Source organism: Lissotriton vulgaris, chromosome 1_2 (assembly GCF_964263255.1).
Source record: "Lissotriton vulgaris chromosome 1_2, aLisVul1.2, whole genome shotgun sequence".
NCBI lineage: Eukaryota > Metazoa > Chordata > Amphibia > Caudata > Salamandridae > Lissotriton > Lissotriton vulgaris.
Window position 1 is genome coordinate 348,639,683 of NC_141686.1, and position 27,201 is coordinate 348,666,883.

At 49.0% G+C, this 27,201-nt stretch overlaps 1 pseudogene; it reads left to right on the plus strand.

Moving 5' to 3' along the window:
* The window catches only part of LOC147736756 (uncharacterized), a 60,447-nt pseudogene extending 33,456 nt beyond the window's left edge, over window positions 1–26,991 (plus strand).
* Window positions 26,992–27,201: the final 210 nt, after the last annotated feature.

Here is a 27,201-nt window from a genome sequence, read left to right on the forward strand (position 1 = left end):
GAGGGGAGAAGGGTGCAAGGCAGAGGGGAGAAGGGTGCAAGGAAGAGAGGAGAAGGGTGCAAGGTAGAGAAGGGTGCAAGGCGGAGGGGGAGACGGGTGCAAGGCAGAGGGGAGACGGGTGCAAGGCAGAGGGGAGAAGGGTGCAAGGCAAAGGGGAGAAGGGTGCAAGGCAAAGGGGAGAAGGGTGCAAGGCGGAGGGGAGAAGGGTGCAAGGCGGAGGGGAGAAGGGTGCAAGGCGGAGGGGAGAAGGGTGCAAGGCAGAGGGGAGAAGGGTGCAAGGCGGAGGGGAGAATGGTGCAAGGCAGAAGGGAGAAGGGGGCAAGGCAGAGGGGAGAAGGGTGCAAGGCAGAGAGGAGAAGGGTGCAAGGAAGAGAGGAGAAGGGTGCAAGGTGGAGAAGGGTGCAAGGTAGAGGGGGAGAAGGGTGCATGGCAGAGGGGAGAAGGGTGCAAGGAAGAGAGGAGAAGGGTGCAAGGAAGAGAGGAGAAGGGTGCAAGGCGGAGGGGGAGAAGGGTGCAAGGCAGAGGGGAGAAGGGTGCAAGGCAGAGGGGAGAAGGGTGCAAGGCAAAGGGGAGAAGGGTGCAAGGCAAAGGGGAGAAGGGTGCAAGGCAAAGGGGAGAAAGGTGCAAGACAGAGGGGAGAAGGGTGCAAGGCAGAGAGGAGAAGGGTGCAAGGCGGAGGGGGAGAAGGGTGCAAGGCAGAGAGGAAAAGGATGCAAGGTAGAGAAGGGTGCAAGTTATACTGCATGACTCTCTGATTTTGCTGCAATAAAAAAATATTTACAAAAAAAAGAGAAGGGTGCAAGGCGGAGGGGGAGAAGGGTGCAAGGCCAAGGGGAGAAGGGTGCAAGGCGGAGGGGAGAAGGGTGCAAGGCCAAGGGGAGAAGGGTGCAAGGCGGAGGGGAGAAGGGTGCAAGGCGGAGGGGAGAAGGGTGCAAGGCGGAGGGGAGAAGGGTGCAAGGCGGAGGGGAAAAGGGTGCAAGGCGGAGGGGAAAAGGGTGCAAGGCGGAGGGGAGAATGGTGCAAGGCAGAGGGGAGAAGGGTGCAAGGCAGAGGGGAGAAGGGTGCAAGGCAGAGAGGAGAAGGGTGCAAGGATGAGAGGAGAAGGGTGCAAGGTAGAGAAGGGTGCAAGGTAGAGGGGGAGAAGGGTGCATGGCAGAGGGGAGAAGGGTGCAAGGAAGAGAGGAGAAGGGTGCAAGGAAGAGAGGAGAAGGGTGCAAGGCGGAGGGGGAGAAGGGTGCAAGGCAGAGGGGAGAAGGGTGCAAGGCAAAGGGGAGAAGGGTGCAAGGCAAAGGGGAGAAGGGTGCAAGGCAGAGAGGAGAAGGGTGCAAGGCGAAGGGGGAGAAGGGTGCAAGGCAGAGAGGAAAAGGATGCAAGGTAGAGAAGGGTGCAAGGTGGAGGGGGAGAAGGGTGCAAGGTGGAGGGGGAGAAGGGTGCAAGGCAGAGGGGAGAAGGGTGCAAGGCAGAGGGAGAATGGTGCAAGGTAGAAAAGGGTTCAAGGTGGAGGTGGACTAGGGTACAAGGGGAGGGGGAGAAGGATACAAGGGGGAGGGGGAAAGGTGCAAGAGGGAGGGCAAGAAGGGTGCAAGGCAGAGGAGAGAAGGGTGCAAGGGGGATGGTGATGAAGTTAAAAATGTGCCCCCCCTGGAAACATTTCTGCGGACACCCATGGAACGCACACTACTTTGTGAGGGAAAGTGGGAGAGAGTGGAGAGAGAGAGAGTGGAGAGAAACAGTGGAGAGAAACAGTGGAGAGAGAGAGTGGCTAGAGAGAGAGAGAGAGAGAGAGTGGAGAGAGACAGTGGAGAGAGAGTAGACAGTGGAGAGAGAGTGGAGAGAAAGAGAGTGGAGAGAGAGTGGAGAGAGCATGGAGAGACACTGGAGAGAGTGGAGAAAGAGAGAGTGGAGAGAGAGAGTGGAGAGAGAGAGTGGAGAGAGAGAGAGAGTGGAGAGAGAGAGAGAGAGTGGAGAGAGAGAGTGGAGAGAGAGAGAGTGGAGAGAAAGATAGAGTGGAGAGAAAGATAGAGAGTGGAGAGAGAGTGGAGAGAGAGACAGTGGAGAGAGACAGTGGAGAGAGCGAGTGGAGGGAGCGAGTGGAGGGAGCGAGTGGAGGGAGCGAGTGGAGAGAGCGAGTGGAGAGAGCGAGTGGAGAGAGAGAGAGAGAGGGGAGAGAGAGAGTGGAGAGACATAGAGTGGAGAGTGGAGAGAGAGAGAGAGAGTGTGGAGAGAGAGAGAGTGTGCAGAGAGAGAGAGTGTGGAGAGAGAGAGAGAGAGTGGAGAGAGAGAGAGAGTGTGGAGAGAGAGAGAGAGTGTGGAGAGAGAGAGTGGAGAGAGAGAGAGAGTGGAGAGAGAGAGAGAGTGGAGAGAGAGTGGGGAGAGAGTGGAGAGTAGAGAGAGACAGTGGAGAGAGAGAGACAGTGGAGAGAGAGACAGTGGAGTGAGACAGCAGAGAGAGAGTGGGTGGAGAGAGAGTGAGTGGAGAGAGAGTGAGTGGAGAGAGAGTGAGTGGAGAGAGAGTGAGTGGAGAGAGTGAGTGGAGAGAGAGTGAGTGGAGAGAGAGTGAGTGGAGAGAGAGTGAGTGGAGAGAGTGAGTGGAGAGAGTGAGTGGAGAGAGTGAGTGGAGAGAGTGAGTGGAGAGAGAGAGTGGAGAGAGAGAGTGGAGAGAGAGTGGAGAGAGAGAGAAGGGGAGAGGGTGGAGAGAGAGGGAGTAGAGGGAGACAGTGGAAGGAGACAGTGGAGGGAGACAGTGGAGGGAGACAGTGGAGAGAGAGATAGTGAGAGAGTGGAGAGAGAGAGTGGAGAGAGAGACAGAGGAGAGACCGTGGAGAGAGAGGCAGTAGAGATAGAGTGGACAGAGTTGAGAGAGAGAATGGAGAGAGAGTAGAGACTGACTGACTGAGAAACTGACTGAGAGAGAGAGTGACTGACTGACAGAGAGAGAGAGAGACTGATTGAGAGTGAGACTGACTGACTGACAGAGAGACTGACAGAGAGAGAGGCTGATTGACTGTGAGAGAGACTGACTGACAGAGAGACTGACAGAGAGAGACTGACTTGGAGAGAGACTGACTGAGAGAGAGACTGACTGAGAGAGAGACTGACTGAGAGAGTCTGACTGACAGAGACTGACTGACAGAGCGAGAGAGAGAGACTGACTGACTGGGGTAAAGAGAGAATGACTGACTGAGAGAGACTGACTGACTGGGAGAGAGAGAGACTGACTGGGAGAGAGAGAGACTGGCTGACTGAGAGAGAGATTGACTGACAGAGAGGGAGACTGACTGACAAAGTCTGACAGAGAGAGAAATAGACTGAGAGACTGACAAAGAAAGAGAGACTGACTAACAGAGAGAGAGAGAGACTGACTGACAGAGAGAGAGAGACTGACTGACAGAGAGAGAGACTGACTAAGAGAGAGAAACTGACAGACTGAGAGAGTCTGATTGAGAGAGACTGACTGAGAGAGAGAGACTGACTGACAGAGAGAGAGACTGAGACTGACAGAGAGAGAGAGACTGACTGACAGAGAGAGAGACTGACTAAGAGAGACTGACTGAGAGAGACTGACTGAGAGAGACTGACTGAGAGAGACTGACAGAGAGAGACTGACTGACAGACAGATATAGAGCGAGAGACTGACTGACTGACTGAGAGAGACTGACTGAGAGAGACTGAATGACAGAGAGTGATAGACTGACTGACAGAGAGAGAGAGAGAGAGAGAGAGAGAGAGAGAGAGAGAGAGAGAGAGAGAGAGAGAGAGAGACTGACTGACTGAGAGTGACTGACTAAGAGAGACTGAATGACAGAGAGAGATAGACTGACTGACTGAAAGAGAGATACTGACTGACAGAGAGAGAGAGACTGTGATGGAATTGGGGTCAAAGTGTGTATGAAGCTATGCAATGCCTCTTAAGATTGCTATTGTCTAATAAAAATAAAAATGTATTATCAAAATGTGCTCTTTGTAGTTATATCTGCTTTTGAAATACTGCATTGTCGCTTTGTCCAATGTTTTAAAACGTAAACGGGAAGGAGCAGTGAATGCACTTTTGTCAAAACTAAACGATGAGTGGGCCCGATGTTGTATATCATGACAGGAGTCTGCATCAGGAAACCCACCTAAAATTGGGCAAACTTCCTACTGATGGCAGGGACCCTGTAATGAATGGACCACCACCTATGACAGCCTGCTGGCAGACTAAGCCCAACCTTTAACTCCACCATCCAGTGTTACTATTAACGGCTGCATTGGTGACAGTGGCTTAACAATCGCCCGCATCCCCTGCAGTATGTCGGGTCGCTGGCCTGAGAGCTCTAGACAGGCATGGAGGATGGGAGGGGGGCCCCCTCCATGTAGTTTGCAGGGGGGCCCCCTCATGTTTCGTTACGCCACTGATCACTCTAGTTTTGTTAGGGGTTTGCGAGGAGTGGCCATCCTTATACATCGCAGAGTTCCCTTCCTGACCCTAAAGACTTGGGTAGATACACAGTGGAGGCATGTTTTTGTGTCTAGTACACTGCACGGGGAATCTGTGGTTGTGGGTGGTGTCTATACCCCCTACATATCGGACATGCCTTTGTGGATCCTATTATAGGTCTCTGGGGGACGGAAGGGTTGTCTGTTGTCTGAAGAGGTTGGAACAATGTTATGCTCCCAGAGCGTGATCTAGAACTTGGGACGGGGGTGGGTGGTATTGGGGCCTCGTATGGGTCCCAGTTGCAGGCTCTGGTTGAAGATATGGGATGGGTGGACACCTGGAGGGTGTCACGCCACTGAAGCTGGTTTTACTTACTATTCTGTAGTGCATGGGGCTTTCTCTCAGCTGGACCACATGCTGGTGCCAGCTGGCCATATACATAGAGTTTCTGCTGTAGATATCCTCCCTAGAGGATTGTCCTAACATTCTCCTGTGGCGTTGTGGCCCTTGGTGGGTCCCCAGCACCCTACGTTTCGATGGCGGCTCTCGCCTTTGCACCCGAGGAACCCGCTTTATAAATCACACCTACACAATGCCATAGTAGATTATTTCTCCCACAACGTGGGTACTGCCGCTTCTAAAATGATATGGTGGGACGCGATAAACCCCACTATTAGAGGTGTGTAGATCAGCTTCAGTACTGCAGAGTGTAAACAATGGTCGAACAAGCTATCTCAGATAGAAGCTTGGATGTTGGATTTGGAGACGCATAGTTGTGACGTAGAGTGGGGACGACGCGACAACTGGGCTTGGCCCAGCAACAGTATCAGATGGTGCTCTTTGAGGAGATTAAGTGTGAGTGACAAGCCTTCCTGAGCCGTATACACCAATTGGGAAATAAATCTAGTAAATTGCTTCATAGACTTTCAAAATTCCCTTGTGTGTCTGCTTTTCTCGATGCTCAGGGGACATTGATTTCCAGCCCGGGCGAGGTGGCCAGCAGTTTTGATGGTTACTGTGAGGCTTTATACGTTGAAAGGGAGACCGTGACGGCTGCTCAAATTGAGAACTTTATAGCTGCCTTACCCCGAAGTCCTAGTCTACCACAGCTAGGACACTACTCAAAGCGCCTTTTGCAGTGGAGGAGCTGGCCTCTGCCCTTATGAAACTACGTCTCGTGAAGGCCCCTGACCCAAACAGGTTCCCAGCGAATTCTTCAGAGCCTCTGTCACTAGTAGGAGTCCACTTGATAGAAGCGATCCTAGATGTGCTAAAAGTAAGGTGTATGCCTCTGGATTGGCGACATGCAGAAATTGTTGTATTCCCTAAACCGGGTTGTCCGCCGGAGGTTCATTCTTCTCACCGTCCAATCTCCCTCCTAAATATTGACGTTTAACTCCTAGCCAAAGCTTTAGCCAACATATTCATGCCACATGTCAGATTTGGTTGATCTGGACCAGGCCGGGTGTATGCCTCACCGTGCCACCCGTCATAACATCTGCCGTGCCCACAATGCCATTGCTGTCATAGACTGGGGCGACCAGCGGCTTTACTTTTAGCAGACATTGGCAAGGCTTTTTATTCAGTGAGCTGGACATACTTGTTCACACTCCTTCGATGTCTTAATATGGGGCCTAGATTTCTCTCCTATATTCAACTAATATATATGGACCTGACTGCCTTGGTTCATATTGCCGGAAGTGTGTTGACCTCTTTCGTCATCCGACAGGGCTTTCCCCCTTGTTGTCCGCCCTGGCCATGGAGCTGTTTGCTGCCTTGGTCAGGGTGGATGCTCTGGTGCGGGGCTTAGAATGGTCCAGGGAAATTTCGGATCGCATAGCATTATATGCCGATGATGTATTGTGTTTTTATGACAGACCCTGCAGTCTTGGGCCCCTGGATTTTGAGAATTATGCAGGTGTTTTGAGAGACATTCGAGCATTCCATGAATGTATGCAAGTCAGTGCTGTTGCCGCTGAGGAGGTCTTTGAGAGGTACAGAGTGTGCTAAGGGGCTGTATTGTGAAGATGACTGCATTCAATACTAGTGGAAACAAGCCTTCCATTGGTTAACAGTGGAACCAAGGCTTACACTGGTCAACAGTGGAGAAAAGCCTTACACTGGTTGACAGTGGAACCAAGGCTTACACTGGTGAACAGTGGAGAAAAGCCTTACACTGGTTGATAGTGGATAAAAGCCGTACACTGGTCAACAGTGGAGACAAGCCTTACACTAGTTGACAGTGGATAAAAGCCTTACACTGGTCAACAGTGGAGACAAGCCTTACACTGGTTGACAGTGGATAGAAGCCTTACACTGGTCAACAGTGGAGACAAGCCTTACACTGGTTGACAGTGGATAAAAGCGAACAGTGGTCAACAGTGGAGACAAGCCTTACACTGGTTGACAGTGGAGAAAAGCCTTACACTGGTTGACAGTGGATAAAAGCCTTACACAGGTCAACAGTGGAGACAAGCCTTACACTGGTTGACAGTGGAGAAAAGCCTTACACTGGTTGACAGTGGAGAAAAGCCTTACACTGGTCAACAGTGGAGATAAGCCTTACACTGGTCAACAGTGGAGACAAGCCTTTCACTGGTTGGCAGTGGATAAAAGCCTTACACTGGTCAGCCAAGGATAAAAGAATTCAAAACAAGGCTCTCTGTTGCACGTTTCAAGCATTTTCTGCATCTCGAAAGATGGATCTTAGACATCTGATTATGCCTTATTACCCTACCAGAGGATCTTAGGGCTCTGCTAGCTCCAAATTAAATATCCTGATAAGGTTCAGCAGATCAAGAATGTGCAGATATCTGGCTGAGACAATGAAACCATCTTCTTCATCAACTTCCCCACCTCCCTGCGAGATTGCCTTTAGGAAACTGCTAAAACATGTCTCTTTTACATGCAGAAAAGCCTAGCTATGTGCTATATAAATCATAAATATGAACAGCAGGATCTCTAGCAGAAACAACGTGGACAATCTCCCATTAACCCTGACCCTTGCTGCAGCATGTTATAAAGCAGTTTTACCCATTCTAGGAATTTTACCCCAACCTAGTTTTCTAGAGTTTGCTGATAAGAAGGGCTGTTTAGTAGAGCCAAAGGGACATTCTCAATCCAGTGACACCCCCATTGGTTCTCTCACTCTGCTCACCCTTTATAGTTCTCTGAGGTTGTATCTCTTTAATCTCTTTGGCACAAAGCCTGTCTGGTCAGAATGCCACTTCCACCAACCTATGTATAGTCTGTTCACATGGGCCTTTGCTAATATTCTAGTTTACACATTTAGCAAAAACAAGGGCCTATAAGAATAGCACTCATTAGGTTGTTTTCTAGGTTTCAGGCTCTTGACCACTGTAGCTTTCCGTAGATCTAGGGACTCGACTCTTTTTTCCCTTGCTGTGCCATTCATGCGTCTCAGGAGCTCTGTTACTTTAATGGCACATTTTTTTTAAACAATTCTTTTGATGCTCTGTTGTGGCCAGGAATTAACTGAGCTATTGTCTCCTTGCTTTTTCCTCTGTAGTACTGTCTGCCTCTAAGGCTTCTGTTGTTATGTATGACAAGTAGCCAAGGAGTATCTTTGAATATTCTTTATTAGTCTTTATTGCAGGATTATATCCGAGTTCAGCAGCACCACCAGGAGCTCCCTGCCTGCTGCTCAGCCCATACTCCAGCTGACACACGTCACCACACAGGCACCCAAGCATTCCATGCATGTCCATCACACCAACATTCCACTCAGAACCCTCACACTGGCTGAGCAGCTGGGAGCCAAGGGACCAGAGGAGATGCATGAATGCCTAAGCAAGATATAACATATCCCCCCCTTTAAACAGAAACTACAACTTAAGATACTAGGTAGTAACAACTATTAACATAAAGGTACACATGAAAGAGAATAGTTCAAAACCAAGGGATGCAAGATTGAACAGATCACCTCGAGAAGAACTAAGCAGTATAGAAACCAGAGAGGATGAATAATAGTGGTCTTCCGCCTGGGGGGCGGTTTTGAGGTAGAGTTGTTGAGGTAGTCCGAGTTCCAGGTTGCGCTATTGAGGTAGAGTTCGGGAATGCGCGTGGTTGAGGTAGAGGATTTTTTGTCGTCTCTTGAATTCGGGAAAGGAAGGGGTGGTTCTGATGTCCACTGGGATGCAGTTCCAGATTTTTGGTGCGTTGCTGGCAAAGGAGCGGCTGGCGGATTTTTGTTTCCGTGTTTTCAAGGGGATGAGTAGTAGGGAGTTTGAACTTCTGAGGTTTCTGGATTGACCCGCTTTCTTGAGCTTGAAGGCTAGATATTCCGAAATATGAAAGTAATTTGAGCGGTGGATATTAGTCAGTTATTTGGAGTGAGGATAGAGGAGGCATAGAACGGGAAGAAAGATTTGCATTTGTATAGCACTTGCTACTCCTGATGGGTGGATTAGTGTTGAAAATGAGTATAGTGAAATATGAAGTAATTTGCGTGGTGGATATGTTATTCAGTTATTTGGATAGAGAAGGGTAGGCGGCAGGATAGAAGAGGGGAAGAGGTTTGTATTTATATAGCGTTTGCTACCCCTGATAGGGTTTTGAAGATCTTTTTTGGTGAGTAGCATGCTACGTTGGAACCCATAAGGATTAGTGTTGAATTAGTATGGTAAAACATGAAAGTAATTTGAGTGGTGGATATGTTAGTCAATTATTTGGATTGAGAAGGGGTAGAAAAGGGAAAAGGGTTTGCATTTATATAGCGCTTGTAACCCTGATGGGGTGTTAAAACACTTTATTAGTGGTGAATTAGTATAGTGGAATATGGAATTTGAGAAGTGAACATGTTAGTCTGGTATTTTGATTGAAATGGATAGTGGAGAGATTGAAGAATGAAGGATTTGGATATATTTTTTTGGGAGGTCATAGCAGTAGGAGGCGTTTGGATGAGTAAAAATAAGTTTTGGAGGGAAGAGTCAGAGGGAAGAGTTTAGAAAGGTCTGTTTTTGTGGATCAGTAAAGTAAAAAGAGGTGTCAGATGATGCAGGGAGGGGTAGAGTAGAGGAGAGAGTCTAGAAAGGGGTATTTTTAGGATCATAGTAGTGGTATGGGGTTTGGGATAAATGAGTGGATGAGAGGATATATTGATAGAGGTATAGTGTGAGAAATAGGGTAGTGCATTGGAAAGAGTAGTAGAAAGAAGTTTGAGATGAGTCAGAAAGTTGGGCTAGAAGATATATTGAGAGAAGTATAGGCTGAGAAATAGGGTAGTGCATTGGAAATGCTAAATTAGAAGAAAGTGAAAAATATATAGATCCCTAAGTACATTGAAAGTATATAGATGCATAAAGGAAGTAATTATATGTAGATTGAAGATATTGATAGAGGTACAGGATGAGAAATAGGGTAGTGCATTGGATATGCTTTTTCAGGAGAAAGGTAACAAACACACATATCCAAGTACATGGAAGGTACATAGATGCACAATGGAAGCAAGATCATGGTAGCAGAATACCGAATAGCTTACTGTAGGCCCATAACCTAATCTCTACAATCTGCATTAATTGATGAGTTGCATTCATTACACAATATAGTGTAGCACGTGAAATAAAAGGCTTCATGAACACCACCACGGGGGAAAAAAACTTGCACACCAAAGAACTAACGCACATAACTTGTAAATAATTTCCCACGCCATAGACAAAGAACATACAGGACACCCAAAAAAATGTACAATATTGTTGAACGTGGCAAGGTAATAAAATCGTGACCAAAAACAATGAAACCCTTAGCCGATGAGGGGCCTCTCACCCGTGTCATGGCACACTGGCCCATCTTTCATCTAATGTTTTTTAGGTCTCACTGAGCCAGCGCATGCGCTGCTCTGCAAGACATTTAGTAGGGGGTTTTCAAAGTGCTACCCCACACTTTGCCTGTCCTAGCACTTGCGTTCACGTGAGCGTGCACGCGCGCAGCCGCCATTTGTCTTTCATGGGTCATTCAGCATGTGGACGCTGCAGCTGCTTTCACTTTTGCAGCCACACACCCACTCGCTCCGTCCTATCCTTGTCTATACCGCCTCTCTCCTCATGCTTTCAGCGTAACGCTCTCAGGCACACAGAAAGCGCGTGGATCCTGAAGCGCATTCTAATTACTTGGTAATATTTTATGTCTTAAAAATTTTGCAGCTTTGGGCCCTTCCAACTGCTTCATGGCTTCCAGTGATGAATTACTCGGTGTTGAATTAAAATGTGGGGCTTAATGCTTGTTGTAAGGCTCGTGTTTAAATTCAATAGAAAAATACAATCTGCTTTTTTGAAGCATTGATTTGAAGACATTTTGAGCAGTTGTACATAATTTTGACTTACCTGTTTATTGACGAAAATATTTTTAAATGAATGGGTTTAATATAGAGAATATTTTAAAACGAGCCTTAGCAAAACCAATTGGTCATACTTTGGCTGTTTGCGTTTTATCTTTGAAAATGTCTTTTTTTTTTTTTGCCATGGCTTTTGTAAAACGTTATTGTTGGGGGAGCTACGAGACCCCCAACCAATGAGACAAAAAGGATTGGATAAAACCAAAAGTATGTTATTGGGGGCGTGGCCAAGATGGTGGGGTGAGCGGACGCTTCCTCCCGCAGCTCCTCCGGCCCGACTAAGCTCGAGCCCTTTTCTTACGCTTTTCTCCCCCCGCTGATGCTCAGCGTGTGAGAGGAGTGTGGCGGGGTACCTGGCGCGCACATTGATGTCGCTTTGGCCCTAATCGCCTCGGGGAAAGCACCCCAAAAGACCAATCAAAGATCGAGGGACGACGGAGAGCCTGGGAGGCGGAGCGAACCGGAGTGCTGTCCAGGCGCCTCGGCTGGGCCTGGTGCTGAAAGCTGACGATCCGGAGGGAGTCTGACCCGTCCCGCGACGAAGGATAATGGATCCCTGCGGGCAGGGACCCGGCGGCACGGAGGACTTTGGACGTGTGCTTTGGCGCCCAGACTTGTGACGGCGACACACTGCACTGTGTGGGCCCTGGTCCCGTGAACGAAGTACAGCGGCCTCAATGCTGGGGTCGGACCATTTGGGCCCTTTTGTGTGACTGTGTGAAATTGGCTGTGGAACTTCTCAGATTGCTGTGTTCCTGAGGGGCCCCAGCGGTGTCGCAGGGCTTGGCCGTTCTACCCTGCCCCGCCCTGCCGCCATTTTGTCCCCGAGGGATCGGTGTTGGTGGCCTCCACGGTGCCCTTTGCTGGCGGATGTCTGCAGCCGCCTCCGCTGCCGGGCTAACTTTCTGTGGGACATGCTGAAGGGAGGCCCCCTACTATAGCTCTCAATTGCTGTCTCGGCTGGACGCCCGCGGCTGGCAGTGCCCGGACTGACCCGCCATTTTGTCGCTTGTGACGCAGCACCTCTGCTCGCAGGGAGATCCCCACATCGGGCGCTTGCCGGCGACTGGGCATTCCTGAGGCAGCTGGACCTGAGCCCACTCATCGATTGCAGCGATTGCGATGACTGGGAGAGGCGGTTCGAGGAAGGGGGACCGTACCCTGCCGGACATGCTTGGCAGGGCCCAGCAGCTGCAGGACAGAACACAGCCGTCGCCGGGGTCTTCCCGGGCCTCGGCGGATGCGACTGGGGGAGAGCCACCGGTCACGAGGTCCTTTATGGAGGAACTGTTTAGCTCTCTCAAGGAAGACTTTCAGATGCTGAAGCGGGAAGTGGCCAGTGAGGTCCGTGAAGTGCGTAGGGAAGTGGAGGGCCTCGGCGAGCGAGTTGAGATGGTGGAGACGGCGGCCCAGCGCCGGGATGAAGAGATAGTCCATCTTCAACAGGACGTTCTCCGCCTCCGGGAGCAGTGTGTCGAGCTCCAGGCCCACTCTGAGGACCTTGAGAACAGGTCCCGGAGGAATAACATCCGGGTGCGTGGTGTTCCATCCACGGACGAAGGGACCGACTTGGTGGGCTATCTGCAGGACCTGTTCCGAGAGATCCTGGGGTAAGCTGCGGACTTCCCTATTCGCATTGATAGGGCACACAGAGTTGGCCGACAGCGCCAGTCATCGGCGCCCCCACCGGACATTTTGGCTTTCCTGCCCGACTTCCCGTTGAAGGAACGCATCATGACTGAGGCCCGCAGGAAACAACCCCTGACTTTCCGGGAGCGGCCTATAGCGCTTTATCAGGACCTGTCCGCCATCACGTTGCAGAAGCGCAGGTCCTTCAGGATTGCCACTGACTTTCTGCGTGAACACGAGACGCTGTATTCCTGGGGACATCCCTTCCGCCTGATCTTCCGGTGGAATGGGGTGCTGCATCAGCTACGCTCCTTGCAAGACATTTGTGGGGTCCTGGGGCTTACGGCAGCGAAGGAGGAAGGAGCTACACCGTCATGGAGGCGCTCAGAGAGACGGAGCCGGCGGAGGTCGGCGAGGAGACAGTCGGCGGCTAGCGCAGGGCGTCCTGATTCCCCTACTATCAGGGCGGACATGGCCGACGCTTTTAGGGCGGCAGCCAGGGACTCGGCCGGCTCCACCGGCGTGGCCATGACGGCCTAACACTCACTCCGGGGGGAGATGCTCTCAGCTTCTTCGATGCTGGGTTTGGGGCGGGGGGGTCGGGAGGGAGCGGATGGAGTTGAGTGGCTGAACGTCCACTTTGCTTTTTTCTACAGACTTGCCTGTTTTGGGGCTTGACTGAGACAATGGGGAGTTTAAGTTTGCATTTGGCTAGTTGCCACGGGTGTGTTTTGGGAGGGTGTAAGGGTTGTTTTGATGTTGGGGAAGTCCCGTCCGATGTTGTCCATGCCCACGCTTGGCCTGTTTTGGCTTTTCCCGCGCAACTGCCCCGCGCGCCCCACCCGCTGATCCCTTGCTTACTGCACAGCGTTCCTGATCCCCGGGAGGAATGTCGTCCCTAAAGGTAGTGACCCTAAATGTTAAGGGTCTGAATAACCCTGTGAAGCGCAGAGCGATCTTATCTTTGCTGGAGGGGACGCAGGCGGACATATGCCTCCTGCAGGAGACCCACTTATTGTCCCGGGATTGCCATAGGCTGCGCTCTGCTAAGTTCCCCACCCAGTTCTTCTCCTCCGCAGCGAACAAGACCGCGGGGGTAGCCATTCTTCTAGCGAGCTCCTTCAGGGGGGAGGTTTTGTATAAGTATGCTGAACAGAAGGGGAGGCTTCTTGCATATCGCATGCGCTTAGGGGGAATAGCATTCACGGTTGGTTCCGTTTATAGCCCAAATGACCACCAGGAACGTTTCTTGGACTCCGTGTTGGTGGACGTCACTGCCTCTCCCGACCGCCATGTCATCTTGGGGGGAGACCTTAATATTGTCTTCGACTCGGTGATGGACAGGTCGGCGCAGCGCTCTCCGCAGACGGGGGAACTTTCCCAGGCTGTGAAGGCCCGGATTGCGGAAATGGACTTGCACGACCTTTGGCGCTCCATGCACCCCACTGATAGGGACTACTCTTATTTCTCACATGCGCACCGCACTTACTCGCGGCTGGACTATCTCCTGGTGAGTGCACCGATGCGCGCTGCCGCCACAGCGGCGGACATTGGGGTCCTGACTCTGTCTGACCATGCACCAGTCGCCGGCGTTTTCAAGTGGCCGGTGGCCTCTCCCTCTCGGGGGACGTGGCGCCTTCGTGATACCCTTTTACACAAAAAGTCTGTAGTGAAGCGCATTGGGGAGGTCATACAGGATTATTTGACTCACAATAGCAACACTGACACGTCCCAAGCGACGCAGTGGGCGGCATTGAAGGCGGTCCTTCGGGGGGAATTTATTTCCATCTCCTCAGCCGAAAATAGGGAGCGGCAACGGAAAAGGGACGAGCTGACCATTCAGGTCCGGGAGCTTGAGCAGGTCCACCGCCGCACAGGGGCTCCAAGGGTGTGGAGGCAGTTGAAGGCTGCGAGGAAACTCCTGTCGGCACTGGATCTTGATAGGGCGGAGTATGCCGCCTTGCGCTTGAAGCATGCCTTCTACTCAGGGGGGGACAAATGTGGTAAGCTCCTGGCACACCGGCTCCGGGTCGTGCAGCAGCGTAGCGTCGTGAAAGAACTGGTGGGCACGGACGGGGTGGTCGTTTCCGGTGACGCAGAGGTGGCGGAATCCTTCTGCAGCTTCTACGAGACGCTGTATGCTGAGGAGCCCTCCTCGCCGCGAGACGCCGAAGACTATTTGGAGTCAATGGCCCTTCCGGTGCTGGATCCTGCTCAGGCGGACCATCTGGAGTGGGATATCCATGTTGAGGAGGGGATTTCCGCTATAGCGCGACTGAAGCATGGTAAGGCCCCGGGCCCAGATGGATACACGTCTCTGTTTTATAAGACTTTTTGCACGGCTGTGGCCCCTGTCCTTGCTCAGCTATTTAATTCCTTCTCCGAACCGGGAGCCATCCCACCGGATCTCCTGAATGCGACGGTCTCGGTAATCCCGAAACCTGGGAAGGACCAGGCCTTGTGCAGTTCGTATAGACCCATTTCGCTTTTAAATGTCGACCTCAAGTTGTATACGGGGATTCTAGCGTCCAGGCTGGGTCCGCACCTCCCCGGACTGGTGAAGGCGGACCAGGCTGGCTTTGTACCTGGCAGACAGACGGTTGACAACACCAAGCGGGTGACGCATGTTCTAGAGAAGGCCTCGCGGATCCCAGGGGAGCGGATGCTGCTGTCAGTTGATGCGGAGAAGGCCTTCGACAGAGTTCATTGGCCGTATCTCGAGCTGGCTCTCAGGAAACTGGGAATCGGTGATAAGTTCCGCACCATGGTATTCAACTGTTATAAACATCCTTCAGCGTCGGTGCGGGTCAATGGGTGTAGCTCCGGTGGCATTGCCATCGAACGCGGCACGAGGCAGGGCTGCCCCCTCTCGCCGCTTTTGTTTGCCCTCTACATGGAGCCGTTTGCTCAGAGGATTCGCAACAACCCGGATGCTATTGGGGTCAAGATGGGCCAGTATGTCCTCACGGTTAGCCTTTATGCGGACGATGTCCTGTCCTGGACGACCCTAGGAGGTCGTTACCTGCTTGCATCCAGGAGCTGGACACCTTTGCATGTGTGGCCGGCTTCAAAATGAATATGAGCAAGTCAGTGGCGTTGGATGTGTCCCTGGCGGCGGATACCAGGAGGGACCTTCAGCGCCTTTTCCCCATGCAGTGGTCCTCGTCTACGGTGCCATACCTGGGCATTCTGTTGGCGCCCACATTGCCTGAGATGGTTACGGCCAATTACACTTCCCTCAGCAGGAAGATCAAGGAGGAGCTTGGCCGCTGGAGCAAGGGCCTACTGTCCTGGCTGGGTCGAATCGCGGCGGTTAAGATGACGGTGCTGCCCCAGATTCTGTATCTTTTTCGTGCTCTACCTCTCCAGCCCCCGGTGGGCTGGATACGACAAACGCAGGCTGACATCTCCCGCTTTGTCTGGCAAGGCCGCAAGCCGCGGATGAAGAGGGTCCTCTCCACGCTTGCCCCGGAGGCAGGGGGTCTTGGTATCCCGGACCTCCGTAAGTACTTTCAGGCGGTGCAACTGCGATACCTAGTGGAGTGGAGCAGGTGGGAGTCCGACAAACACTGGCTTTTTCAAGACCAGGCGGTGGCGGGCCGCACCCTACAAAAGGTTCCATTCTTGCGCCGCGCGCATCGCCCTCCTAACCTTTACGCCTCTTTTGTTACGCGGGTCCCCCTGAGGGTGTGGGATGCAGTCTGCGAGGTTCGGGACCTTACCACCTTCCCTTCGCCGTTCACACCCATAGTGGGTAACCCGGACTTCTCCCCAGGGATGGAGCCGGGAGCTTTTTCCCATTGGGTGAGTGCGGGCTGCAGGGTGCTTTTTCAGATCTACGGGCCGGAGGGTGTGATTCCTTTTCAGCAACTTCGGCAGGAATTCGGCCTGACGGAGCTGGATAGATTGCGCTACATGCAGGTCCGGCATTGGGCCCTCCAACCCCAGGTGCGTGACACCGCTGCTCGTCAAATTACACCGTATGAGAGATGGTTGGTGACCCGGACCTCCGATGCTAAGCTGATTACCGATTTGTACAAGTACCTACAACCCCCGCCGTTTCACTATTATAACCCAGGGAGGGAGCTCTGGCACAGGGAATTGGGTAGGACACTCAGCCACAAGGAGTGGGACAAAATTGCATATCGGGCGCGGCACTCTGCATATCATACGGGCCTTACGGAGACCTTTACTAAGGTGTCCACTTACTGGTACTACACCCCGGAAAGACTGTATGAAATGCATAGACACACTGACAAGGGGTGCTAGCGGGGCTGCGGGCAGGAGGGTACCCTCTCACACATTCTTTGGGCTTGCCCCGTGCTGACCGCTTACTGGAAGGAGGTTTTGGACGAGGTGGATAAGCACTTTGAGATCGAGCTGCCGCGCTTCCCGGCGTATGTCTTGCTGGGCCTCCCCAATGACCTAATGTACCCATTGAAGTCCCGCAGGGGTAGGCAGATCGCAATTGCGCTGGGGTCTGCGGTCCAGAACATCCTTATCCACTGGCGCACCACCACTGTCCCCTCCATTACGGGTTGGTTGCATAGGCTCTGGCATGTGTTGGGAATGGAGAAGTTGTCGCTTACGGTGGCGGGGGAGATAGACCAATTTGAAGAGCTGTGGCAACCCTTCCTAGCGCTGCTGTCCACTGAATTGTGGGAGCTCACCTGCCCGAGGTACCTTAGACTTCTTAGGCTGACGCCACCGATGACCCCGGCGGATTAGACTGAATGGGGGACGGGATCCTGGGGGGTGGGGTGCGGGCTTTTCGGGGCGGATAATCCTAGTACAGGGCCATTGGACGGGGGAGTTGGGGTATTGTTTTCTTCAATTTTTCTTTTATTGGGGGGATGGGGGACGGGGGGTTGGGTTGTGCTTTGTTGAGTTGCTAATAGCTTTCCGTGCTCAGATTCGGGGTGTTGATATGCACACAGGGGTTACACAGATTGCTTTTTCGTATCTCATTTGCTGTGCTTTTCCTCTGGACCAACAGACTGCTTTTCACCAACGCTCCTGAGTTGCGCCATTTTCCTTTACTGTACTGTATGTAACCCTAACCTCCTATCCCCCTCCCCCATGTTTTTTTTGTCTCAATAAAAAATCCTTTAAACCTAAAAGTATGTTATTATCACAGTAGCTCCTGGTGCTGAAGGGAACTTCTTTGTGGATGGATATGCACTTTATGAAAGAGCAAAATGCCCTCACTCAGGGCATTTTGGCCAATGGCTGAAGCGGGCTGACCCACTGCCCTGTTCTGTGCTAGGTGGAAGTAATATGTGAATGGCATGACAGCAAACTTGTGGATGAAGGGGACTGGCTATATCCTTTAGCCAGTCCTCTTCATCCGCAGGTCTGCTGCCATGCCATTTACAAATTAATTTCCCCCAGCACAGCATACAGATATGTAGTGGTTTTTAGCCCATCTTCTATAATTTTAGTAAATTCAAAAGGTGCTAAAGGCAGACCTATGAAGCCATCCATTAAGGTTGTTTAGCTTATTGGAATTTCAAGGGCATAATCTTCAACATTTTATGAGATGTGTTTTAGTGGATGAATGTATTGACCTCGCGCTCACTTTTCATACCGTGGACCATAGTACCATAATTTCAGTCCTCAATACTGTAGTCAACTCTCTAAGCACCAAGTTGATTTTTCTGTTATCGCTCTGAATAATGTATCTCAGACTCATGGTGTTTTCCACTCAAGGTTTCCTACCTGTCAGTTAGGAATCCCCTGGGCTTGGTTCTAGGCCCCTGCTGTTCTGTTGTTACATTGCATGTCTTGGAGACGTCATTTCAAACTTTGGTTTTGCCTGGCATCTTTTTGCCAGTGATGCTCAAATATTTTACTCCTTCTCAACTTTTACCCTGATCTGCAATCTAAAGCTTCTGACTGTCTCATAGCTATTCGACACAGAATGTAAATCCATTCTGTTATGCTGTAATCCAAGACCAAATATGTTTCTTACCATACAAGGTCGGAATACAAGCATTTCCCATTTCCTATGCTGTTTCACAGGAATACTCTTGCTCTGGAAATTCAGGCAGAATCTTTGCTGAACTGCTCAACCCAATATGAGAAACCATGTACTCAGTATTTGCAAAATCTGCCCCGATTCCCTTTCACATGGCTAAAGCATTGCTTTCCTTGCCTGACTTGGGCATTTCCATTTTCATAGCTTTATTCAGATAAAAACATCCATAAAAGAAAAAAAATTATACATCAAAACAAACAAAATAATGGGAATTTAAAAAAGAAAGTACACTAAAATACACAGTACTTTACAGGACTATTCAAATACAATCATACAGTATTCATCGAGTTACGAGCTCGGACAGTAGTCTTCAAAAAAGCCCCTATACAGATAATTAACTCCTCATCACCCAGTTCAAGAAGAGTCCTATATACTTCTTTATAATCTATATGAAACCACTTCTTAAACAAGCATTAAAAATTCCATAGGTCTCGCCATTTATAAAGTTAAAGCCATTTGCTTTCCTATACAATACCATTAGCAAAGCAAATAGCTTTAACTTAATCAAAGGCGCGACCTATTGCCTTTTTAATGCTTGTGCTAAATGGTGGCCTGCCATTGGAAATTAGTTTTTTTTGTTGACGCCCTTTCGCCTTTTCTTCCAGCCAATCCAGACAGGGTCGTCTGCTTTGCTGCTGTCGCAAAGCAATTTCTTATCTCTATGGGGGCCATCTGTTTTCACTCAGCCCCGTGTTTATTTTTGCATGGCACTTAAAGCGCGATGCAAATATAAACACGCAGCTGAGTGAAAACAGATGGCCCCCTTCCTTCCTGAAATACTTCAGTTCAATGATCAGCCGGCTTTGAACCGCCAGTTTACGGCAACTTCACTGCACGGCATTGTCATTCCGCCATATTAACATCACTGAAGATAAATGTGTCGGTAAAGCTGTGCTGTGCATTCAGTGCCTTAACTCCTCACTCGCGTGAACAAGTGAAGCTTGTGTAAACAGTTGCAGGGACGCGCGAGGGGCATCCAGACAGGGCTGCTTGGGTACTCCAGCACGTTCCTGGGCTTGTGGTTCTAGGCCCAGGATGCAGGAGATGGCCTCCTATGGCACCCACCAGCAGCGGCACCTTTTATTGAACCATTAAAAGGCACACTTTGCCCGTGAGTCGGGTAGAGTAATAAAACGTTGCTTTGTCTGAGGTGGCAGACAGACATCCTATCACAAGACCCGAGAAGAGGTTCAAAACTGTTATGCAGAATGTGCGTTTTGTGCGAGCTGGGTCACGAGCACAGCCAAGCCAGTGGCACGTGCCCAGCCACAGCCCACAAAGTTAAACATTAATGCGTTATGGTGGAAAAGCACTCAGAAAAATGTGTTTTGTCTGTGTATCGTCTGGTCGGGTTTGTAGGCCACCTCAGCTGCGTCAATTATGTAACTTACCCTCCATTAACTCACCGGCAAAGCTATTGAATATACCCTCGAGCTATTGAATTGTTGGTTGAAGAAGTGCGGATAGTTACTTTATCGTGGTGTTCCGAAACGCAAAAATGTGCGGTGCATAGAACAGCAATAATCCCAGCTCCATTGTGAGATCTTGGAATATTTTCATTTTCACTCCATGATTGTGCACCTATTATGTACTTTGATAACCTTCTCCTTCCCAGCAGGTGGATACTTGGGTGCTAGGTTTGTGTACCGGTGTCATTCCTCTCCAATTTTTCTTAGCATACCTTATAATTTCTCACCAATTTTCTTAGCATGCCTCATCATTTCTCACCAATCTTCTTAGCATTCCTTGTTATTTGCACACATTTTTTCTTTCTGCATTTGTGCATAGCAATAATTTAATGGTGAGCAGTGCAATATTTAACCTTTCCTATTTTGCCAATGCAAATTTTGAACGTGCATTTAAGTATGCGGTGTGCTAGTTTTGCTGCTTGCTTGTAAGAGTTTTTTCCATTCTTGATCTGTTCCTACATATATTTGAAAACATTCTCGTCATGGGGATAGTCTGCATGTGATGGCTCGGCTGTGATTTCACATATGTACCTGATTGCTTATTCTGGCCATATTTGTTATAGGTTCTGCTGACTTTGTGTTGTTGTTGTTTAACCTGAGGTGTGCATTGAAGGGTCGTGTATCCTGTTCTGCTGTTTAACGTGAGGTGCGCATTTAAGGGTCAGGGACTCTTTGCTGTTGTTTAACCTGAGTTGTGCGTTAAAGGGTTGTGTACCCTGTGCTGTTCTCCCTTTTAGACTGAAAACCCCATAACATCGATATTGAGCTTTCAAGTAAAAACATTGTCACAATACGTATCTTCTTCCTCTGCACTGTGTCCTCTTCAACAGGATCCTATCCTCGTTGCCAGTTTTGTAAGACAGGACTCAGAGGATAACATTAATTAGAGCTTTATTCAGCAGGTTACAATGACCCCGAGCACCTCTCTGATGTCTGGCAAATGTCTTCTTGAGAGATTCTCAGAATCCACTCGAACCAGATTCCCGAAGTGGAATCCTCCATGTTGTTGGGAAACAGCTTCACAGTACCAGGGTGAAAATATACAATACAGAACATAACACTCTGGGGGTAGAGGCTTGACTTATCAGCACAGCACCCTCAAGATGCAGGTGTCTGTTTACAGTGCAGGGAGCTATCGTAAAGAAGCTAAAAGGAAATATGCTTATTTATTGTTACCCGTTATATTGCATAACAGCATAGACCGTGACAGCTGCACCTATGTAAAATGCTTGTATAGTGCTGGGATATGACTTCAAACTTGTGACCGGCACAACTTTATTTTACATTGTAGCCTGAGCCAGCTGAGCTGGTCTCATGGTGAAAGGCGCAGCTTTTATTTGGAATTCTAGTTTTCCACACTGAACTGTTTGGACACTCGGTGATGGACCCACTATCCGGCTGTGCCACTTACATTGTGTAGTACTCGGGGTTCATGGTCTTGATAATGTCATGATGCAATATCCCATCGGAATGTTGTTGGTGCTGGATTCTACCCGATAAGTTGCTGAGTGGCTGGGGAGGGGAAAATCACCCTACATTATTGGTGTCTGTTACTAAAAGAGTTCTACCTTTACAACTAGTGTGGTGCAGTCACTTCAACATTTTGGCAACAATCGCCAGCCACGTGTTGTGAATGACACCAGACTGTGGTGTGAGTGGAGTCGGTGCTGGGGCCAGCAGCAGCCGCTGGGTGTGTGTCGCATCTAAAGGAATTTTGAGGCATGGGTAGCACTGGAAAAGGAGTTTCAAGTCAGAGTTTCCAGTCAAGATTTATGTCAGGTGGCCGAAGTGAGCAATGGGCATGTTTACTTTTCGCATGCTGTGTCTGCCTGCTGTGTCTGCAGTGTAACTTTGCCTCATGCACCGAGGTCTCTGCTGAACTGCCATGTCCGGGGCTGTACACTGCTGGCCTTATAATGTATGAAGACTGCGTCTGCCAAGATGGGGGTTTCGGGCCGAAGAGTGACCGGAGATCACTGTGATTAATGGGCGCATCAGACTGTCTTGCCTGCAGTCTCTGCCCGCTGTAGCTGCTGAGTAACATTGCCTCACAAGGCCTCTGCTAAGCTGCCTGGCTGGGCACACACCCTACACAACTGGTCTTGTGTTGGTAAAGACTACCCGCTCTCTACACGAAGCGCCTGTTGGAGCCAGTCCCCTTCCGTTTTGGGTCAGTGTACACTGTGGAGGAGGATTCACCGGTTCTGATCTGTGGCTGGGGCGTTTCTGAAGACGGAGAGTCATGGCTCATGTGACACATTAGAAGAAAAGCTGTATCCTCTTTCTGAGTAGACTGTGTGGTTTTCAGTAGAAGAAGTACCTCAGCATGCAAGACCCAGCAAGACATTAACCCTTTCAGAGCTCCCCTGACATTTAATTATGGCACGTTCCTCAATTGTGATTCCACCCCCATTTGTGGCACAACAGGGTCAACCTTCCATTCAAGGGGAGGAGTGGATAGACCTGTTTGATAATTGCATTATTGCACTGGATGGGCTGGAATTCACTCCTGAATGGAATAAAGCGTTATTATTAGACACCATTAACAAGGAGGCTCATCATATTTTTTTATATTTACCTTAGATGCTGGGTAGTGGCAATCAGCCTCTGTCGAGGATGTGTTCAAAGAGGCAAAACTACGTCTGGAAAAAAGGTTTGTCAAGGAGGAAAATATTGTAATGTAATGTTACAAGTTTTAAGGCAGCCCTCAAAAACCAGGCAAATCACAGTGATGGAGCGGTAATTTCTTCTGGTGGTTTCTCAATGCAAAACCCTCATGCTACCTCTAATTTACCGCTCAAAAGGTGTTGGGCCCTTCACACCATGTATTACCTTCAGGAGACTTTAAGTAAAGATGAACAGTCAAAAATGCAATTATTAATTTAAGCCAATAAAGAGAGTTGTTGATTATTTTAAAGGGTTTTATTTTCTAGTCAAAAGTTAATTTTTCTCTGACCCTTTATTAATTAGTAAAATATCAATCAGGTTACAGAATTTGGAAAACAGGAAAAATAGCATTAATACAGAACATATTACAGTCTGCATATGAGCATTACATATAGGAATGTGGCGCAAAATGTCATTCAAAACTCTTAAAGAGTTTCTAAGAAAAATATAGTCTTGCAAGGCGAATCAAAAATCAAATAGTTTGCAAAAATCTCCAATAAAGAGAAATAAATGCATAAGGCAAATAAATCATTTCAGACCTAATTAATTAGTCAAAGCATAAACTTGAAGTTTAGCATCTATTTCTATTTAATCAGCTGCACTCTCTGTCTGTCTGTGTCTAAAGAGCAAGCAGGGAGGGAGATAGCCCCTCCTTCACAGGCTTCAAAGGAATGTGGCCTGCAGTGCCAAGATATGACGTGGAAGCAAGAAACCTCCCCCTGACTCTCCTCGGACGCACCTCCCCTTCAGCAATCTCCCGGGACGTTCTCGTACCTAACCCATAGGATGTCTGGCCTAATCTGTTCCTTCTCTCAAGAGCTCACACACCCCCCTAATGAGCCTAGAAGCCAGCTGAGCTGAGAAAGCCAGCCCCTCCTCCGGAGAGGTAGTATTTATACACAAAATTTTGGCAGACTACACAAAATGTGTCAACTTCAGGAAAACCTGTACGTGATTCGTCCGTCATGATGGCATGAGTTCTCAGCACCCTGACTCATTCTAAAAACCTGACTATATCAGTTTTAACAAAAGAAGCATACATAATAAATACATTGTATAAGTTTGCAACAATTGCTAGGGAAAATGTTTCTATAGTTTTCCTTCCTTCCTACCAAAGCGCAGTCAGATGGATACTTTTTACTAACACTGTTAAATTGGCAGAATCACAAGAATGTACAGTTCAAGATGTCCTTGACTCCTTTAGGAAAGCTGGTACAGTCTGCGCCTGCTCTCTTCTCTTTCAAAGCAAGCCATAGCTTTGATGGTTTCACAGGCAGCCATTTAATGGTAGGCCCAAATATAAAATAAACACAAAGATAATGTTAATTTCATGTAAATCAGCCCATTATGTTTCCCAAATTCATACTAATACTCCTTATAAATGTTTACCTAGCCAAGCTACTAGCGTAAAGCAGCTTTTCTATTATTTATGTACAACATGCAAAATAAATATGCAATGTGCAACAAAATAAAAGAGGTGTTATTAACTGAAAATATTTATCAACATATGCAACAAGTCAAAGTCTTTTAAGACAGAAATAGTGAATGTAGATTGCATGGGATGAGCTGGGAAGAGAGAAACATTCTATTAATCTTCAAAGCTAAAAAGGCCACTTTTCTCTACATTGCAAAAACACATGTTAATTCAGCAAAAGCATGTCAGACTGAATTGGCCTCACTTTCATATTTTTCATGTGCCATGTTTTTAACTTGCACCAAATGGTGCGTGGCAATTTAAACGCAGTCTGTCTGAAGCACAAAAAATAAAACAATGCCTGACTGCAGATGAAATCTGCTCCATCAACAGGATGACTGTGTATCAGACTTATGTGAACTTTCTATAAAATTAAATTTTAGCCAAATGACAGACGATCAGGGACCAACAAAGTAAAAAAACAGAAGAGCATCTGTGGGCAGCAAAAAATCCTTCCTTGAAGGATGCCATCTCCATTGCCAGGGTTGTTGAAGAATTAGATGGATTGTATGAAAGAGATGAGTAGGAGAAGTTGCTGCAGTTGGAAAGACCGAGCAAATACAATAATCAACCTCAGAGAGACGCAAAAGCGAAGGGTTGCTCCAGGTGCTGCAGTGCGTATCATACCAGTGACTCAAAGTGGTGTTTCGCTTCAAACAAGGAGTGCAGAAGATATGGGCTTAGAGGTCAATATGCCCGGGTTTGTAAAGAGTCTGCCATATCCCGTGCTGCAGTTACTGACACTTCAGTTGGGAAGACGAGAATGGGGATTGTGTGTTGATGGTTCTCCCTGGCTTGGGAGAATATGTCAGAAGGATTCAACCAAAGGCACGGTCGTGGCCGGCATGGCTCTCGGGTGGGGGGGCCGGGCGAGGGATCACGAGGGAAGTGGGGTCGCGTTGGGAGTGGGGTTCAATAATTTAAGAAAAATAAAACCTATCTTTCTGCCGGCCTGGGTCTTGCATCTTCACTGCTCGGTCTGCTCCTGCTTTCCTGCCTCCGGCCGGAACGGAGAGCAGCCAGCCTCCCTCACCTAAGCCAGTGGAGCGTTGTGATTGGCTGGGACGCCGCCCAGCCAGGGACTGTAGAGGACTGATAGAGTATCATGTAGGCTGCAACCCAGAGTATGCATGACTGGTTTGGAGGGCCACTCCTGCCCTGTCCGGGCAGCTCTGCCCACCAGCCCGCCCGCAGTGTGGAAAGAAACATAAAATGGTAATAACCAAAAGTTATTATCATTTTATGTTTTGGCTTTCTCACACTGCGAGAAAGCAGTGGGGCGACGCTCCTCTGTACTAGTGGAGGAGCCGCCCCTGCTAAGGCATCATTCCAGATTCTGGACAGATGGGTGGAACTGATGGATCGACTCCCGCTATTTATTGAACCTCGTATCTAAGAAGATGTGGAGAAAGGAGAGGTCTTATGTTACTCTTCTGCCCAAAGATATTAATCCTAGAGGTTACCAGGAGAACAGATAGAAGTGTTGGGATATTTTTCGTCTCCCATTGAGTTCAAATCACAACAGGTCGTGTGAAAAGCTTATGTGGCTGAAGATGGGCCAACCATTTTGGGGTCGGGATATCAGTTTGACCTGCATATTGTTATTGATCGAAAAAGGTAAGAGTCTGGCTAAGTCGAAGGTGTCCCTTTAAAGGACGGTTTCCCCCACCCAGTAGAGGTGGCATGCTTCATCGTAAGGAATCCTGCTCGCACAATGAAGCCTAGTTATGGTGCGGGCTACAACCCTCTCACTGCGAGGGAAGAGCTCGGGGATGTTTTGTTTTCGGAAGGGTTCTCATTAAGGCCCGATATGAGCTGGAAGAGTGTTGTGAGTGGTACAGTGCTAATGAGGGTGAATTAAAGCCAGCTACAATGTTTACTGCATTCTTTTATTCTGGCGGCCTTATACTAGGGTTAAAAACAGCAAGGAGAACATACCGGGCAGTGTATGAGTAAGTACACACTCATAGTGGCTGGCTCACTATGAGTTGTATACTTACTCATACATTGCTCAGTATGTTGGCCCCGATTCACAGAAGTAACTTAAGACAAAATCCTAAACGTACTACTTTTGGGACCGGGAAAGATCCGTTATTTTGAGATCGACGTCGCGGAATACTGAGGTATTCCTGGCAAACGAAATGATTTATTGAAGGTTCGCATTGTAGTATTTATTGCAGTGGAAGCGTACAGCATAAAGGACAAAGAAACAGCCTTGAACGGAATAATGCAGAATGGAGATGTTATTGAAAAGGGAGCTGAAACTCGAATGATACTACGGAGCCTAGACGAGACCGATTCACCTTCAGCGACTCACCTTCTTTGGAGGAAATCCGACAGCGACAAGCCTCCTTCACAGATGAACGGGATTGGAACCAGTTTCACAATCCCCGAAACCTGCTACTCGCCCTAGTGGGTGAAGTGGGAGAGGTTGCTGAGCACTTCCAGTGGAGAGGGGAGGTTGCTGAAGGCCTCCCTGACTGGACAGAAAAGGAGAGGGAAGATCTCTCCCACGAGTTAAGTGATGTTCTCATCTATCTTGTGGAGCTTGCTGAGAAGTGCCATGTGGACTTGCCTAGGGCTGTACTGATCAAGATGGCGCTTATTGCCCAAAAGCACTCAGCTGGCAAAGTAAATGGCTCTGCCAAGAAGTACACAGAGTACAAAGACTGAGTTCCCATACATCTGCGGGTGACGAGGCATGGATTGACTTCATTTGAGGGAGTGAAAGAGGTGGTCAGCAGAGAAGGAAGGTTGCCAGGCTGTTACTAACCACTGATCTTGCGGTGGTACCAAGCGCCCATTCCAGCTGCTGCGTGTTTCTGTGCTGTTTGGCAAGGACGTTTGAACTGTTTTAATCTGTACAGTTGCCTGTTTGCCATGCGGCGCTGTTTCCATTTTATGCCAGTTTGTGATTCTGCCCTCCTGAGATAGAGTTATATGTAACAGCTGAGGAAATAGAGGCCGAAGCACTTGTACATCTGTGACCTGTGAAACTCCACCTAAGCCCTCCAATATTGACTTACTACATGATCTCAGTTTTTGGGGCAACTGTTCAGCTGTTGATCTGTTATTTCAATAACTGTTTTATAGGTAAAATATTTTTATTCACTCCAGTTACTGGTGCAATGGTATTGGTTACTGGAATAAGTATTG